The sequence below is a fragment of the Zonotrichia albicollis genome, chromosome 3 (genome assembly GCF_047830755.1).
Source record: "Zonotrichia albicollis isolate bZonAlb1 chromosome 3, bZonAlb1.hap1, whole genome shotgun sequence".
In the NCBI taxonomy this organism is placed as follows: Eukaryota; Metazoa; Chordata; class Aves; order Passeriformes; family Passerellidae; genus Zonotrichia; species Zonotrichia albicollis.
The window spans coordinates 57,675,583-57,692,996 of record NC_133821.1 but is presented as its reverse complement, the minus strand read 5'-3'; the positions used below and the strand labels follow the sequence as shown (position 1 = coordinate 57,692,996).

Sequence of the window (17,414 nt, the reverse complement as noted above, 5' to 3'; positions counted from 1 at the left end):
CTTCCTTTTCAACTAAAGGATTCATGAGGTTGTTAAAAGAAAGTACAGATCTAGGACTAAAACAAAAATAACTATGGGGTGCATTGCCTTCTGGTTTCCAGAATGATTCAAGTGGTCTAATCTTATTTCATTAGCCTGTGAATTTCTCCTTATTCCTACCCAGGCTTATCATCACATATAGAAAAGTGGATTATTCAGATCTTAAATAGCATGGCACGAAAAGAGAGATAAGTACACATGGCAGTACTGTCATTTTTAACTTGCTTAAGATCCTTAAGTTCTTTGCAGTTGGAAGCTTTATAAATACTCGGTTGTAATCAAATACATCATTTAGAGAAAGTACACTGCTTTTCCACATGCAGTGTCAAGCACTCATGACAACTGCTGCAGAGCCTGTAAATAATCAACATACCTGCACTGCCTGGACTGCTCTGTGTTCCCTATGGATGAGCCCCTCCTGGTCCCTGCATAATTTACCATAAATTAAAATAGATAGTGTATTTCATCTCTGATTGATATCAAAATGGATAAGCATCTATGTGAACAGCAATACGTCTCATTATCAAATCTTATAATCAAATTGAATAATTACTAAGTGATTGGTATAGATACCTGGAGCATCCTACCTTTGATGTCTATTATTCTGGTAATGATCCTAGTCGGTCACTAAGAAAATATAAAGAACCACAGAAGATCCTGAGCTGGAAGGGACCCAAAAGCACCATCGAGTCCAACTCCTGGCCACGCACAGGACACCCCAGGAGTCACACCCTGTGCCTGAGATCAGCGTCCAAACACTTCTCAAACTCTCCCAGGCTGGTGCTGTGATCGCTTCCCTGGGAAGCCTGTTCCAGTGTCCATAGCTCTGGATAAAGAACCTTTTTCTAATATTTAATCCAAACCTCCCCTGACACAACTTCACACCCTTCCCTTGTGTTCTGTCCCTGGGCACCAGAGAGAAGAGATTGGTGCTTGCCCCTCAGCTTCCCCTTGCAAGGAAGCTCGGCACTGCCATAGACCACAAAAGACCACAAACTCCCTCAATAGTTTTCTTGAATGTTAATAAAGGGCAGTTGATTTTTGAGAATGGACACTCATCTGCATTAATTTAGATTCTAGCTCAGCCTCCCAGAGGTGGCAGGCAAGCTGGGTTAGCAGCAAGCATTCTCATGGAAGTGAGGATGGCTGGAGCGGGAAGATGGCACACCTTGCTCCTAGAATTTGTGATAGAACTCTTCAGATGCCAGATTTGCTCTTGAGATGCATTTTTCTTTTTTGGTAGTTCTGCTCTTTTATCAGTTTGAACCTGACATTGTATTTTTGTGGTAAGGGACATAGCTCTAATTCAAGAAATTCCTTGTCTCTTCAAGAAGAGGAAAAGACAAATCTTTATTTAATTTTTCCCTCAATTCACTCTCTTTAAATATTATCTCTTTACATACATAATTTTTATTGCATAACACACAGTACTTGGGATCATGTTTTATTTAAAAGAAGACTTCATAGTGAATCCACCCACAACTGACAAAGGTCTCTTAATAACTAACAAAAAATAAAGAAGGAATTGAAGAAATTAAGAAACAATGTGCTATATTAGTTACTGCACATATATCTCTCAAAGTTTAGGTGGATAATTTAGTCAGAAATGGACAGACATTATGGTGTGACATTAGGAGCAAAGGGAAGGAAAGAATTCCATCATTTACATAAAGTTGATAAATTAAGTATTAACTGTGCATAAATTTTATAAAACTGGCCAGGTAAATTAACACAACTTGGCAAAAATAATTCAATTCATGGTCAAATTGTACAATTAAAACAAGCTGATGCTGTTCAAACTGATACATTTCACTTAAAAATACATATAAATATTCCTAGATTTCCAGCAAATAAAAGACTGCGCTTATTCTGGCCCAATCTCAGTCCATTCTGTTTCATCCAACACAAGTGAATGGTTTTGTAGTGATACTTTTTTTTTTGTTGTTATTCAGTTTTAATGGTCTCTGATCACATCTATTTATTTCCTATTATGAAAAAGTCTCTTAAGAAAATTACTTAGAATCATAAAATGTTAAGGGTTGGAAGGGACCCTAAATACCATCTAGTCCCAACCTCCCCTGCCATGGGAAGGGACAGCTTTCACTAGAACAGGTTGCCCAAGGTCTTGTCCTACCTGGTCTTAAACACTTGCCATGGCTGGGGCATCCACAATCTTCCTGGGCAACCTGTTCTAATATCTTGAGACCTTCACTATAAAGAATTTCTTCACCATAACTAACCTTTTTTTTCTCTAATTTTGTTTGCAAATGTTACTCCTTGTTCCATCACTACAGTTCCTGGTGAAGAGTCCCTGGACAGTTTCCCTGCAGGCCCCCTGCAGGCACTGGAAGGTTGATGTGAAGTCTCACATAACCTTCTCTTCTCCAGGATGAACAGCCCCAACTGTCTCATCCACCTTTTCAGGCAAGTGGCTCCAGTCCACTTAAAAACTTCATGGCCCTCCTTTGGACTTGCTCCAACCGTTCCATGTCCTTACGCTGGGGACACCAGAAGTGAATACAATACTCCAGGTGGGGTGTCACAAGAGCAAAGTAGAAGGGGAAAATCCCCTCCATCAGCCTGCTGAGCAGACTCCTTATGATGCAACCCAGGATTCCACTGGAGAATCTTTCTGGGTTGCCAGCACACACTGCTGGCTTATGTTGAGTTTGTCATCAACCATCACCCCCAAGTCCTTCTCCTCAGGGCTGCTCTCAATTACTTTTCTGCCCAGCCTGGAGGTGTTCCTGGGATTGCTAGGACCCAGGTGCAGGACCTTGCACTTTGCTTTGTTGATCTCAATGAGTTTTGCATCAGCCCACCTCTCACATGAGACAAGGTCTCTCTGGATGGCATCCCTTCACTCCAGCATGTCCACTGCCACTCAGTGACACCACACAGCTTGGTGCAGCAGTAAAATTGCTGAGGGTGCACTCAATCCCACTGCCCATGTTGCCAGCAAAGATGTTGAACATAAAGGGAGCAGGCATTATGTTTTCAAGGGCCTGCAGAGACAGCCATATGTGGCAAACATTACATTATAAGATATTCTGTGCTCTATCACCTCATCAACTAATTCAGAAGCTGCTTAGTGTTATTTCTTCAGAACAATTAGCTGACATGTTCATAATGCATTTGAAATATTGAAGAGGATACTGTCTTTTGTTTGAACTGATGGTTTCAGTTAAATGCTTGTGTATTTCCCAAAGCATCCAGTGCCAATCACTATCAGTGAGATATATTTAGGTTTAATTAAAATATCAAATTCAATAGTGCCATGTGATATTAATATAACAAGGGATATTAACTTCTGCCTTGTGTGATGCACATATTAAATTGTTATCACATGTACTCCATCCTCAACCAATCCCTGGCAGGATTCTTGTCACTTAAAATCTGCCCCGCTGTCAGAAAGAACCACCCATAATTTTATTTGTTTGATTGGAGCATCTTCTTCTGCTTGGGGTGGGGGTAGGCTCTGTTTGCTTTGGGCAGCTCAAACATATTCCACAACCTTCTTGCTCTGTTGTAGTGAGGAGAAAAGAGCTTGTTAAGTTTAAAGCAGACATGACCTGTCATGGACAGCAATGGCTGCTTCAAGAGTATTACCAGGGGAAAGACTGAAGTACATAGAGAGCAAAAAAAGATGGAGCATTCCTTACAAAGTGTAACAGTAACAGCAGGCTGAGAATTGTCCTTTGCTATCCTTCATAGCTGCTGGACATGAGATCTACAAGCAAAGACAATATGTTGCTTTTTGTGAATTTCTTATCCTTTGCAACATGATGCAACTACTTAGGTTTCTCTAACCTCAGGGAAGTTCTGAATGATTTTTCCTCTGAAACACTAGAGATTTGAAACACTTCAAAAAGGAAGAAGCTAAAGATTCAAAAAGGAAGAAGCTTGGGCATGTTATATGAGGATAAAATAATTACAGCTGGATTGTAGAACCAGATTTTGAGAGGAAAACCACCAGGAGATGTAGACCTAAAGTGAAGCAAGGATACACTAGCTGATGAAGCTGGAGACAAACTCTTCCCAAATTCTGAAACTTGAATTTTACTTTTTCTCCCTTTCAAGTTGCATGAACTTGTGCTGTTTGGGAGTAGAGGGAGACATCACACAAAAAGTACCACTTGTAAGAATCTCACTCAACACATTTTCATGAAAGAAATTAACCAGAGACCCTGTTAATTACTCACAGTTCTTGGAAGAAGCTGCATTGGCTGCCTTCCTGGTTCCACACATATTGCCTTTATTAGGCGTTATACAGCAAGTGAATCATACATGACAGGGCTGGTCTGGCTCTAATATTTTGAGGTTATCTGGTCCTATTTAGTGATGTTCCCTAGAGATCCAGATGTCCCCACAGCCCATCATGGCAGAGAAGAAGGAAGAGAACTCATCTCAAATGGGCTTCTGTTCTCTGCTACTCATCTGTCTTCGTTGTCTAGATAATATTGCAATCTAACCAGAGAAAATAGAATGGAGTGGAGATTAATTTGTGACTTCTTTCATTCATATCATCCCAGATTTTGGGAGGATAGTCTGCTCTAAAACTAGTAGAGCATCATCAAAACAGGGAGAAAGAGTGTGTAAGGTTAATTTAGAGAAGGAAAACATCAGACTTCAGAGAGATTAACACTTTTTTTTTCTTTTAATTGTCACTGAAAGTTGTTACAAGCAAAATTCTAGACTGGTCATAGAGCGAATGAAACAGAAAATGTAGAACGTGTGATGGTTTGGCACATGAGATCACTGCTTTCATTCTAGATTAGCAGTTTTTGAAGGATTCTGTGTAGCTCAGGTTCCTCAAGTTATTTTGGAGAATTGAAAGGTTTTGTAGTGTTCATGACTTTATGAACCACAGCTTTAAAGATAGTGTTGAGAGGCACTTCATCAGCCAAAGCTGGAATCATCCCCAGGGAAGAAAAAAAATTTCAATCATGGAGAAATTTTCTTCAGGCCCTGTGTAGACTAATCTTATTTAATCTGGTAAAGTGAGTTTGTGAGCCTTCTGGAGACTTTTCAAAGGTAGATGTGTGAGGAGCTATTATTTCCTCCCAAAGAGCAAACAAAGCAGAAACAACTTTCAACTACCTGAAAGCCTGAGTACCTGGAGCACGTAGATGGGCTCAGGGCATCTAGAGAGCTCAAATGAAATTTTGATGGGAATGAAGTGAAAGAAGCTAAAGAAATGTAATAACAGGTTTTTTTCCTTCTAAGGTGTATAAGGTGTGCACAGAGTAATTTATATTTGAAGTCAGAACAAGGCAATACTAAGAATGTTTCATTCATGATGACTGTGTAATACAGAGATGGCATTTTTGTCAGGAATGCATTTATCCATGTTAATGAAGTTCTTTATCGGGGGTTGTACGAAGTATTTACTCATGTTCTGGGATGGGATGTTGCCCTGTCTAGGTAGACACATATTTTAGAGTTGTTTTCCACATAGCAAAGATAAAGTACTGAAAAAAACAGGATCAAAATTACCACTGCTTAGAGTGCTTTCCTGGCTTACATCCACAATGTTAGAAAGAACTCCAAACTAAAAAACAGGTGCACTATGTCCAAAGGCATTTAGGTGCCTAATTGTCTGTGAAAACAGTACGAGCCGTTGAAGATCTTGACAAGTGTGATTTATCTTGCAGGGACGCCACATTCTCCTGCATTCTTGCATCTTCTCCTAAGCCACGACCCGACATTGCCCACATGACCTATCCCACCGGCAGCTGAGTTATCGTGCAGATAAGCTGTGTGCCAAATGTTCTGCATCAACACTGGGATATCATGTTTTGTAATTCCCATTCAGAAAGGTGGCTTTGAACGGAAGTTATTAAGGAGCCACAAGTGGAATACTTGTGCTAAGTGAGTGTAGTTGGGGCGGGTCCAGCCACTGAAATGGAAGAAACTCAAAACCAGGAGTCAGTCACCAAGGACAGACCAGCCCAAGGCTCCAAATGGAAATGCACCCAGGAAAACTGAGAAATCATGGGTACCTCAAACCAAAGAGCAAATCAGGAACAAGGTGAAGAAATCAACAGCCTGCACTTAAAGTTGCAGATCAACATGAGCTAGGACTAGAACAAGGCAATGCAGGTTAGTTGAGAGGCAGGAACCATGAAGAAACAAAAGGGGTATTTGTAAGGCAGTGAGATCAGTTTGTGGGGCTGTACCTGAGTCAGAAAGGTATGGCATCCCTTGGACAGTCAGGAGTCTCAGGACAGCAATCTCCCAGGAGGGTATTGAGCCAGATCCTGTCTGCAGAGCTTGACTGCTTACTCAGGGCCTAAGAGAGGAGGATATGTGTGTAACCTGACATAAATCACCTGTTTGTTCATTCAGTGCAGATATGTAAATATACAAACAGGAATAAATCATGTGATCACCAGTTGGGATCACCAGATCTCCCAGGTTTCTTCTTTTCTGATTTATGTAACTGTGGACTGTGTCTTGGGGCAGAAATGAGGTTGGGTTATGTGTCTGACAGTACCATCTCTCAAGCCTCCTTTGGCTCTGGGGCTGTGCTAGAGCTCTTGGTGCGCTGCAGGCACTCCTGCCAGATGTGCTCACAGACCAAGACAAGCTCTGTGTTCAGGGCTGCAAAGCAGAACAGCTTCTGTAGTGGCGATGACAAAAATACAGACCTTGCTGTGAAGGAGATGGGCACCAGTTGTTTGTGTTTTGTCTCAGTGTGAGACAAAAGACGTGGATTACAGTCATTTCTGAAGCGTGGCCACATCAGAAGTAGAATATAGTCATTAAATCTGTACATTAAAAGTAGGTAAAGGCTCCAACATCTTGCTGAATTAATGGCTCTGTAATTGCCAGGGGACATTCAAAGGTTAGTCTGTTAGTTTAAGTACAGCATACAATAGAAGTCAGACACTCACAGTGGAGGAAAGAAGCAGCAATATCAACATTGCAAAATGTGCTTTACAGTGATATTGCTGGAGAAATGCTATCTGCAGAATATAATGATTTCAGTTTTTAAAATATAAACAAAAACCTGCACAAGTAACTATTTTTAATGGCATAAAATGCTAGTTTTAGACCACACCAAAGAATAAATATGCTGTGTATTTTCCCTGTCAGATCAAGACCCTTTGCAATTCTCATTAACCAAACTGTAAAAAAAAGAAAAAAGTTGTTTTAGAATCCAAAATGTCTCAGTTTGCTTACTATTATATATGTGAAAGAAATATGTGTGAAAAACAATAATTGATCCAACAGAAAATGAAACATTTTTGGTTTAAAAATAAACCCTATAATGAGAAAATAAAAATTATTTATGAAGTCAAACGACTTTTAAATCTTTAAATTCCCCACATACCTTCTAGGATTATAGTAACCTGTGGAAGGTCATTATAGTTATAAGGGAAAAGATTAAATAAGCACTTAAGCAGACATAAATAAAACAGACAGGTTAAAAGCTATTAAATTGAACAAGACTAGAGGGAAACTTATCAGTGCTGTAAAGGAATCCAAACACAGAAAGAAACAAACACGATGTTGAAAATAGCTAACAGGAAGTAGCAACTCCGCAAATACAAAATCTTACTAAGTCCCAAGTCATCTATACCAAAGAAAGTTCTTGGTCCATAAGGAGGACTATGGCAAATATATCACATGAAAACTTCTCTAATGAGTTCAGAGGTTTTTCCCCCAAATAACACGCAGTAGGATATACTATTTGCATTAAAATTAGGAGACAATATAATTGCAGCCTAGTGGCTAGAAGGAAGCCTAAGGGAACAGACTGCTATAATGTTTGCTTCAGCCAATGCTCAGCTGGAGGGCCATACCCCTTCCTCTGACACAAATACCTGTCTGTTCAGGGAGAAAAACAGGAGGTTGAGAAGAGGCCTTGAAAATGAAGTCCGCATTCTTACCAGAAAAAAGTCAGAGTGAAGACTTAGGAAATACTGAATGAGTGTACACATATATATATATGTGTCTGTGTGTGTATTTGTATATGTATGTATGTATGCATGCATCTGTGTGTGTGTGTGTATATATATATATATATATATATATATATATATATATATGTCAGCCAGTCACTTGGATCAGGAGCATGCAGGGAGAGACATGCCTGTGATGGAGGTGTCAGGGCTGGGGGGTGACAGAAGTGCAGGGGCTGCTGTGTCTCTTGGACCATGGCTGGAAATGTAGCTTGGTCTCTAAACCAGCAATTTTATTTCTCCAGGGAAAAATAAACCTCAACATGTGAAGGAAAAACATTTAATAAAAAAGAATCAGAATTTTTTAGTTATTCTTGGGGGGTAACTTAAGTTCCAGAGGTGTAGCTTCACTGAATTCACTGAGGGATGTTTCTGCTAATAAAGCTTTTAAAATGAGGGATGGACTATATTCCAAGTATGGATATTTCTAAATAGGTCTGGGTTTATATATTTCTCAATATTTCTATTTTTATTTTTCTGACTTTTGCCTGTACAAAATATAAACAAAACCATTCTTAACTAGTTCTGTAGGCCCCAAAGAGACAAAAGAATGCGTGTGTTATAGGGAATGAAAAGTAACATACCATTTTGTTGGAAAAAAAATTAATTAAATACAGAATCAATTAAAAATGTTATGAAGGTCACCATTAAGAAATGTACATTCTGGTGTCATGCAAAGGTAGCTCTGCAGCTCCATCCTCTGTTTCAAATGCTTCAATCTGCCAAATTTGGATCAATATTGACTTTTAGTGGCATCTGATGTAGCAACAGGCATAGATGCTGCTAAATTCAACAGCATCAGTTAAATGCAGGTCATTGAATTAATTAAGAGTGCATCTGTTATAACTCATCATTTTGTTCTCCCTAATTTTAATAAGCAATTTTGTCAGCATGCTTACTGGAAGTATTACAACATCTTCTTGCGCTGAGGAAAACCCACAGGACCTATTCATCTGGTTCAACTGTACATTGTTTAAACAGAGGGTCAAACCAAAGGCTCACCACTTTGCCCATAAGACAGGTCTAAAATTTGCTTTAAGATTACAGCACATCTGCAGGAGGGAGAATACTTTTCCACAGGTCACTTAAGTCATCCTGAGCAAAAGGAATACCAACAGCAAAGATGCACCAAGGAAGGACAACCACAGCCGCTGAGTGAATAACCTGAGACTGAGGACGAGGAGCCATCCCGGTTCTATTTTCTGTGCATGCCGAGATTTGACGTGTAGCTAACCCAGCCGAGGCTAGGAGCCCAAATAGAGTAAGAAAAGCAAACTCAACTCAGGCAAAGAATGCTTTGTCCCACCTCAGATTTAGCCCTCAGGTGATCAAGCACTGCATGCTTTCAATTTTACCGGCTAGGGATATTTTTCTTAAATGTTCAGAGAACAAACGTGTCTGAATATTGAGCATGACACAAAATGTCACGAATGCTTAAAGTTGCGGCTCCTTCAGCTCACGGAGGAAGATGCGAAGGGAAGGAGGGGTGTTTTGTCAGATCCAGGGTGAGAATGTCCCTACATAAACAAAGGGATTGGACGTCGTCTTGGGGAAGGGGGGGCGTAGCGGGGGAGCGGGAGGGTGTGAGGGGACCGAGCGGAGCCGGCAGTGCCCGCCAGGTCGGGAAGCCGGCAGGAGGAGCGGGGCAGCCGGCGGCGGAGGGGAGGCGGGCGGGAGGAGCGGGCGGGAGGGCAGGCCGGTGTGAGCTGTTTGGCCACCGGAGCCAATCGAAAGCGGGGCCTTGATCCTCTCCTCGGGCAGTGGCTGCGCCGAGCCAGTGCCGCGCTGCCCGCAGCCGTCGGGACCGGCACAGCCGCCTCGCTCTCTGCGCGCACCGCCGGCCCCACCGAGCGCCTATGGGCATCTGCAGCCGGCCGGGGCTTCGCACCACCGCCACCGGCAGCAGCGGCACAGGGCGGCGACCGCCACCGCGCTTCCTCGCCCCTTGGGATCTATAGCCAGCGGACGGAGCGCGCTGCGGACCCTTCCCCGCCTTCGTGCAGGTATGGGGCGGCCGGGGGACCCTGACCCGGCACCGCTCCTCTTGCGGCCGGCTCGCTCCCTTCCTCCTCCTCCTCCTCCTCCTCCTCCCCTGCCCTGCTGCCGCCCCTCCGGGGACAGGCGGCGGGCCCCGCGGGCGCCGTGCGGTGACAGCCACCAGCCCCGTCCCGCCCCGCAGCCCCGTCCCGCAGCCCCGCACCGCAGCCCTGTCCCGCAGCCCCGTCCCGCACCGCAGCTCCGCTCCGCTGCCTGGCCCGTCCCGCTCGGCGCGGGGAGCTCGGCGGGGCCGCGCACGGCTCGGGGCAGCGGCGCGTCCGAGCCCGCGGGGCGCTGGCAGGGGCACGGAGCGAGCCCAGCGAGAGCGGCGCCGGGCTCCGAGCGCCCCGGGAAGGCACCTGGATGGCCAGGTTTCCCGGCGTTCGGGGCGTCGTGCGCCGCGTCCCCACGCTCCCCCGCAAAGGAAAAAGAAAGACAAACCAGAAAAAAAAAAAAAAATTAGTTCGTGCTTGAAACCTGTGCCCCTTTGTACCTTTCTTTCTTTGCTTTGGGTTAATGATGGTTTGTGATTATGAAACCCCACGAGGGATCAGCTCCAAGAGCGAATAGCATTACTTTAAGTCATGACTTGGGAATATACGTGTGCGTATACAGATACTCGGGTTTTTTTACCTTGAACTTGAGGATTTTACAAACCCACGTCTGTCTCACAAGGAGCTCCTGACTGACTTTCTGCTAAAGATAAGGAAATATTTGTGCTTCCACAGGTCTTGCAGAATTGGAGGCACAGGTCTTATAAAAAAATTGCAGTGGCATTTGGCTGAACAGCTCTTATTTTTAGCATGCTATTGTGAAAGGGGTTATATAACTTTTGGTGGATTTTTGAGGACAAAATTAACAGCTAATAATAAGTTAAACCTTTTTAAACCTTTTTTTTTTTTTTTTTTTTTTTTCTTCTTCTCTCTGAAAAGGAGAAATAAACAGAATGAAAGCCCAGTGAGTAGAGTCAGGTGAACTTCAGCTGAATGATAGAGATTCCCTGAGAAAAAGCCCCAGGTTAGGAATCCCACAGTCCTCTCAACAATCATGAAGCAGCAGGTGCAAGACCAAGCAATGTCAGCTCAGAGCTCCAATTAGGAAGTTGCTTATCAGGCTGCTTCAAGGTTATTTCTTGCTCAACCAGGGCGAAATCAGCAATCACTTCAGAATCTTGTGTTCCCACCCGTGCCAATACAATACAGATGCTGTGTTTCCTTAGGGGATTAGATTGTTTCTTGAACTTCAAAAAGTACGGACAGCCTGAAGTATTTGCTTATAATGCTTGATGTATTTTAATGCAGATGCTTCACTTACAAAACTTGGTTCCTGCTTCTCATGCTGGTCTTTCTTCATTACTTGCAAAAATTTGGGAGTAAGATGCTAGGATTTTTAAAAATCGCTTCAAGAAAGTAACTGTGTGGAACAGCAGTGTGCCTACCTTGAGAGCCAGGACATGAGGGTGCTGTGACAGTGTTCACACTGAGCAAATTGACTCTCTCTCACTTTAGTTGCATGGTCCTCATGAACTGCTGTCATCCAACTGAAGTCCTGAGTTCTTGATTTGTGGTCACTGTGCAGCTGAAAAGGGAGGACTGGTTTGTAAAATCTCTGTTCTGGGATGAGCAAGAAACCTCAACAAGTAGGATTTTGCCTCCTCACCTCTCTTGCAGCACAGAGCTCTTGTGTGCAGGGAGGAGGTTCGTGTGGTAGCAGGGAGTTTCACTCAGTCTTCCATTGCAGTGTGATAAGTAAGTGAAAGATGTGTCAGTGAAAAGCATCAGTAAGACGTCCACAAGAGTGCCGCAAAAATAAATGCCACTAAGCCAAGGCTTTGAGCTGATTTGTTTAGCTGAAATATATTTTCTTTTTTTATCTTTTAAATAGACTGTGCATGACTTTCAGTGGGGAATATAACAAATGTATGAAAAGTTGAAGAATTTAACTGTGGAGACTTTTGTTTCTTTTCATAGTATCAGGTGAGGGTAAAAATTAATATCTGAAGTACCCACTGAATGGCATCAGTAAATTGGAAAATGCTTGGTTTCAGTCACCATTTGTTAATCTCTATGAAAGAGTAAATCTCAGAGATCCAGATCATCTTTTGTAATAAATAATCCTGTTTGAATTTTGCTTCATGAATCTGGTAACTGGTTTAATTCTAACACTATTGCTAAAATAACATAATAATTCTGACTCAATCATCAGAAACTGGTAAATTCCAATTTGGGATTGGTACAGTGGTGTTTATCAATTTCTGATCTAGAGTTAGAATTGTTTCAGTGAGCAGTTCCAAGTTACTGAGTAAGAATTGAGCAGTTCTAGCTACTGTGCAGATTTACTGACATCTGAAGAATATCTTAAAGAGTAGCATTAAAATGTCTTCCCCTCCACACATGGGTGCTCCTGAGTGTAGGTTGTGCAGTTATAGTGTTGTGGCTCATGGCAGGAGTGGGCTTTTGATGCCCATCCTTCAGTTGTTCCACTTATTTCCCACCATCTCCATATAGTTCATGGTAGGCCAGTTGGATTCCTTTAAGATGAATCTTAACTAAGAGACGTGCTGGAGTTGTTTCTGGAAATACAATCCCTATGACCATATTCAGCTTGAAGTAAAACTCTGTAAAATACATACAGTGTCTTCTGTGCCTAAATGTTTTTCTGTGCATGTCAGTTCCTGTTGGGCTGTGCTAGCTGCTACAGTAGACCTGGTCCATTTGCAGCACGCTGTTCCTGACACACCACACAGTCTGAAGACCATACTAGCCATTTTTCCCAGGGGTATGGGCTGTAGTCCCTGCTTCTTGCACCATTGCTCACGTACCTGTTACCAAAAAACACCTGGATGAGCTGGACAGTGCAGCCCTGCAACCAACCAGGGCTGTCCTGCTGAGATATCTTCAGTTCAAAATAAAGATGGCCAATTTTGGTTTGATTTTTTTTTCCTAGTCTGGCATGTGATAGGAGGCTAGCTTTTGAGTGGGAACTTTGGATAGTGTAGCCTTGTGCTTGTCTGCTGGGTGTTGCATTTAGGTAAGGACAGCTGGTGCTTCTTCATGGTCGTTTGCCTGTCCCTGGCCATTGCCCTTCTGCGTACACAGGTCCGTAAGGCTGTTCGTATTCTTTGTTGCATTTGGGAGTGGTGAGAAATGTTGGCTTGAGACTTTAAAGCTGTCATTTAGAAATGCTTCCCTGTGTTCCCTTGGCGCAGCATTGTGGCTGACTGCATCTCCCACAGGGCACCAGAAGAATTGCTTGGGAGGAAATCTCACCTGTGGGGGTAGTTCCTGGATTCCAGCACATGATGAGAATCATGCCCTGATCCTGGAGTCTAGTTGCCTCAAGCAGGGGGGAAATGTTTAAGGGGAGATGTTCAGAAACATCCTCTTAAAACTTCAAGCTTCATTAAAACATGTTAAACCTTTTTTTTTCTGCAGCTTTCACTGTAAAGGGAAAAAAGTTTCCATTTCCTGTTTCTTGGTGATTTGGCTGGTTTCTTAGAGTTTCATATTTTTATTTGGTTTGCTTCTTTGGGGAAAATGATTTTAAATTGAAAAATGATTCTGTTAATTATAAACAGTTATCTCTTTTATGAAAGTATTTCTTACTTTAAAATATATTATTGGAGCAATCACGGATTAGGTCCTTCTTTCATGTAGAAACGGAAGATCGTTGTCATTGCTGCAAAAAGTGGCTTTCTTACCAACTCTTCAGATTTACATGCGTTTCCATTGGATTATGATGGAAATGGTAGGATTGCATGTGTAGAGCATGCTTGATACAAATACTCTTCTTGTCCTGGATCACTGAGACTGCTCCAAGACAGCATTTCGATTGCAGAAAATGTTGTGCTATATGGAACAATAAGAAGTGAAAAAGAAGAGAGGATTTCCTACTCCCATGACTGTATTTCTGTTGCTAGAAGCTGTCTACTCCAAGTCCTATTTCAATGCACAGCTTCTCTGTGGGATGATGTATAGATTTTAACGTGAGTTGTGTAGATGATGGTATGTCACTTGAAACCATGGTATTTCTTGTTCTCAATGCATTAAGGTTTTTATTATCAATTTTTAGAAGACTTTTGAAGCCTGTTTCAGAAAGGGAAGCAGACCATAAAAATCTGTCTCGCTCCAGGACATTAAAACAGAAGGCAATCCATCTTTCAATATCTGGTACGATACAATCATGGCAACTTCAGTTGTAACCTGTCTTTCTCAAAAAGTCATCTTACAGCACCTACTTCTAACATTTTTTTTTCTTCTGTGCTTAACCATATTTATCTATGACATTCGGAATATTTTGTTCTTTGTTGCTGTACAGATAATATCTCAAAGAGTTATAATGGTGCATATTAGAGTTATTTTAGATTAGTCATAAAAGTTAGGGGGATTTGCTAAAGTCAGTTTTCCATGTAGACCATGCTGCCATATAGAATTGGTTATACTGTAAACGTGAGTTGTATATAGAAATATGCATGCTACTGTCTTTATTACAAGATTTTTGGAGAAAGAAAAAGGGTGAATTTATCTCTCATTCCCAGCAATTTTAAAGTCATTGTTGCTTGGGAAGTGAGTATTTGGAGAAACCATAATTTGCAATGAAACTTGAGGAAATTAAAATTGTGATCTATTCAAGTAGAGAAAGACTCATAAAAAATTTTGTTTCTGTCTATTTTGTGCTAAGGATGTGGGAGAAGTAAAGTACACTGTGAAAGGAAAATATATTATTTACCCTCCAAATTTCATTTTGGAACTAGTTTTTATTGAGTGTGATGGGCAGTGCGCAAATACAGTGTCAGACTGTGGATTTAACACAATAAATCTTGAAAATTTCCTGAATTTTTAACATCTCTTAAAACTTGGAAACAACACTTGTACAGCTCATGCAGAACGCCTTGTTGACCTTGTGTTGTACAAACACTTTCTGGAGCTGGAAAACTCTGTTGAGCTGGTCTAGATGTGAGTTATTTGCCGGTCTCCGTTTACATGCAGTGTTGTTGTGGATTCCAGCCATGTCTCATCTATCCTATTACCCTTCTTAAGTGCTGTTATGATAATGCTCAAATAGACTGATATTATACAGTAGTGCTAACAAAAAAACAAACAGCATTGTAAAAATTCTCCATGGCCATTTCTGGCATGGAAGGGCAGGTTTTTTCCCTGGTGCAAATCTCAGACCTAATCTCATTTCCAGTGAGGCCAAAACACTAGCATGGCTCGGAGTTAAGCGAGATCCTGCCCATAAATCTGGCCAGTCTCCATTGAGATAACATCTGGAAAGTTGTCATTTAAAAATATGTGGGAGAGCTTGGGATAGGGGTGTAAATAGTGGGTCAGAGCTTCTATCCAAAAAGGAAAGCATCCAAAAGGAAGCTCTCAGATGTCAGACATCCTTGCTCTAGGCATGTTCTTTGTTATGATCCATCTATCATTTGCCCGTTCCTGTTCTGTCAACATAATTTGGAGCTCAGTGTCCTTTGTGAGGAACAAGATGAGACTGACAGGCAAGGAAGATGGGAATATGTGAACATGTTGCATGACTTAATGGATGTATCCAGTAAATTCTGCTAATAAAGAGAGAGATGGCTATCTCTTGTATTTTGATTTAAATTGTTCTTTGGCTGACACCTTTCAGATTACTACACACAATGGATTTATACTTAGCAAGTTTGTTGACTTTTGTCTATATTCTTCATTAATGATGTCCATGGAAACTTCGCCTGATTCTTCAGTAAGAACAGTTTTTGCTGGCATAGTCTGAAGAGTGACTACTTACAAACTGAAACAAAGTCTAAGCATCTTGGATTCTGTGTAGGCAGGGGTAGATTGTTCATCTGTCTCTTTAATTCTCCCCTTCTTTACTGAAGCTGAGCCTTTGTTCAAGTCATGGCTCACAATGTGTGGCTTCTTAAATGGTAGCTGAAGATTCAAATGCCACAGAAACTGATTATGGGGAATATTTATTGTTTTGTTCAAAAATCACAGAAGATATGTGAAAATAGTACCATTGTGTTTAATTCTTGATATATGTAGTGACTTTGTCTCTGTAGAAACCCTGAAGCAAACAAGACAAATGCACACAACTGGAAATTGAACTAATATATGTTACCTGAAACTGTCTTGCTTTCGGGTTCCCAAAGTCCCTTCAGTCACTTACATAAAGTTATTCAACAACTCAGCCTAGATTTTTGGGTTTTTTTGAACTGTAAGACAAATCCCACCTTTGTCTACTGTACATTCCTCTCACATGAAAAGAGGCTTTAAATACAAACTGTACCATAATAGATCCCATTTTGTTTTCTTTATCTAATTTTTTTTAAAGTTGTCTGCACTTGGTGTTCTTTCTTCTTGAAGGAGCTCCTTCACAAAGTAAAGTCTCCTATTTTCTGAATTCTAAATCCAGAATTCCTGTTGCTTTATTCCTTCAATTCAGGTAGGCTGCTTCCAACTAGAAAAATATTTTTCTGTTGGTGTTTCAATAGCTGACTTTAAAAATATGATACATGCAAACACTATTTTGAGTACCTATCAGAATTCGCCAATCTTCTCCTTATAAAAATAGCCATGTTTTTTTCAGTCCAAAAATATAATATTTTGTGAAACTTGTTTCTTTGGAAACAAGTTTATTGTGTTATTCCAAGTTGAGCCTAATTATTTTCTGGACATCTCTAAGGTTTCTTTAAAAGAAGCATATGATATTACAGGAAGAATGTTCCTCTTGTTTGCCAGAGAGCTGTACTATGTTTACTATAATAAGATTAAAGGAAATTTGAAAGTCAACGCTAGCTCAGTGGGAAGCTGATAAACACACGTTGTACTTGCAGGAACACTCTGCCCAGTAGTATCAGGAAATTTAAAACTATTTATTTAGCAGCTCAGACTCTCTCTGACAAACAGATTTGGTGTCCATTTAAAAGTACACCAGATGCTAAAAAAACTTCTACTAACATTATGGATGTGATTTGTGGAATCTGAGCTGTTATCCTGGCATAGACATCTCGTGTGGTTTAGGATTGGGAATCTCGTAGCATAGTCTCTCAAAATAAGGAGTCTGTATCTTATGGATCTCGTCGCTTTCCAAAGACTGTGGTTTCATTCCTGGCACTTCTGGTGAGGTCAGCTATTACAGCCACAGTCATAAACAGCAATTTTCAGAATTTGAGCAAGCTAGACAAGGGTGTAGCTCCTTGGGAAACTTATTCTGGAAGAGGTAAAACCAGCAATATCTCTGTGTCCATATCTGGCACTAGCAGTTTTTACTCTTGAGAAGCAATGGCTGTCCAGTCTCATATTTGCTCATTGTGCCTTAGCCAGTGTTTCAACTAGAGAGTGAAATCTGGAGAAAGAAAAGGCCACAGGGATGACTTTTCATTCC

General features: G+C 41.4%; 1 protein-coding gene across 1 annotated transcript in view; it reads left to right on the top strand.

The window, feature by feature from the left end:
• Nucleotides 1-9,682: 9,682 nt before the first annotated feature.
• The window catches only part of GREM2 (gremlin 2, DAN family BMP antagonist), a 44,723-nt gene continuing 36,991 nt past the window's right edge, over nucleotides 9,683-17,414 (top strand). The window contains exon 1 of the mRNA XM_005487570.4: nucleotides 9,683-10,009. The gene's annotated coding sequence lies outside the window, so the exon portion shown is untranslated. The remainder of the gene's footprint in view (nucleotides 10,010-17,414) is intronic.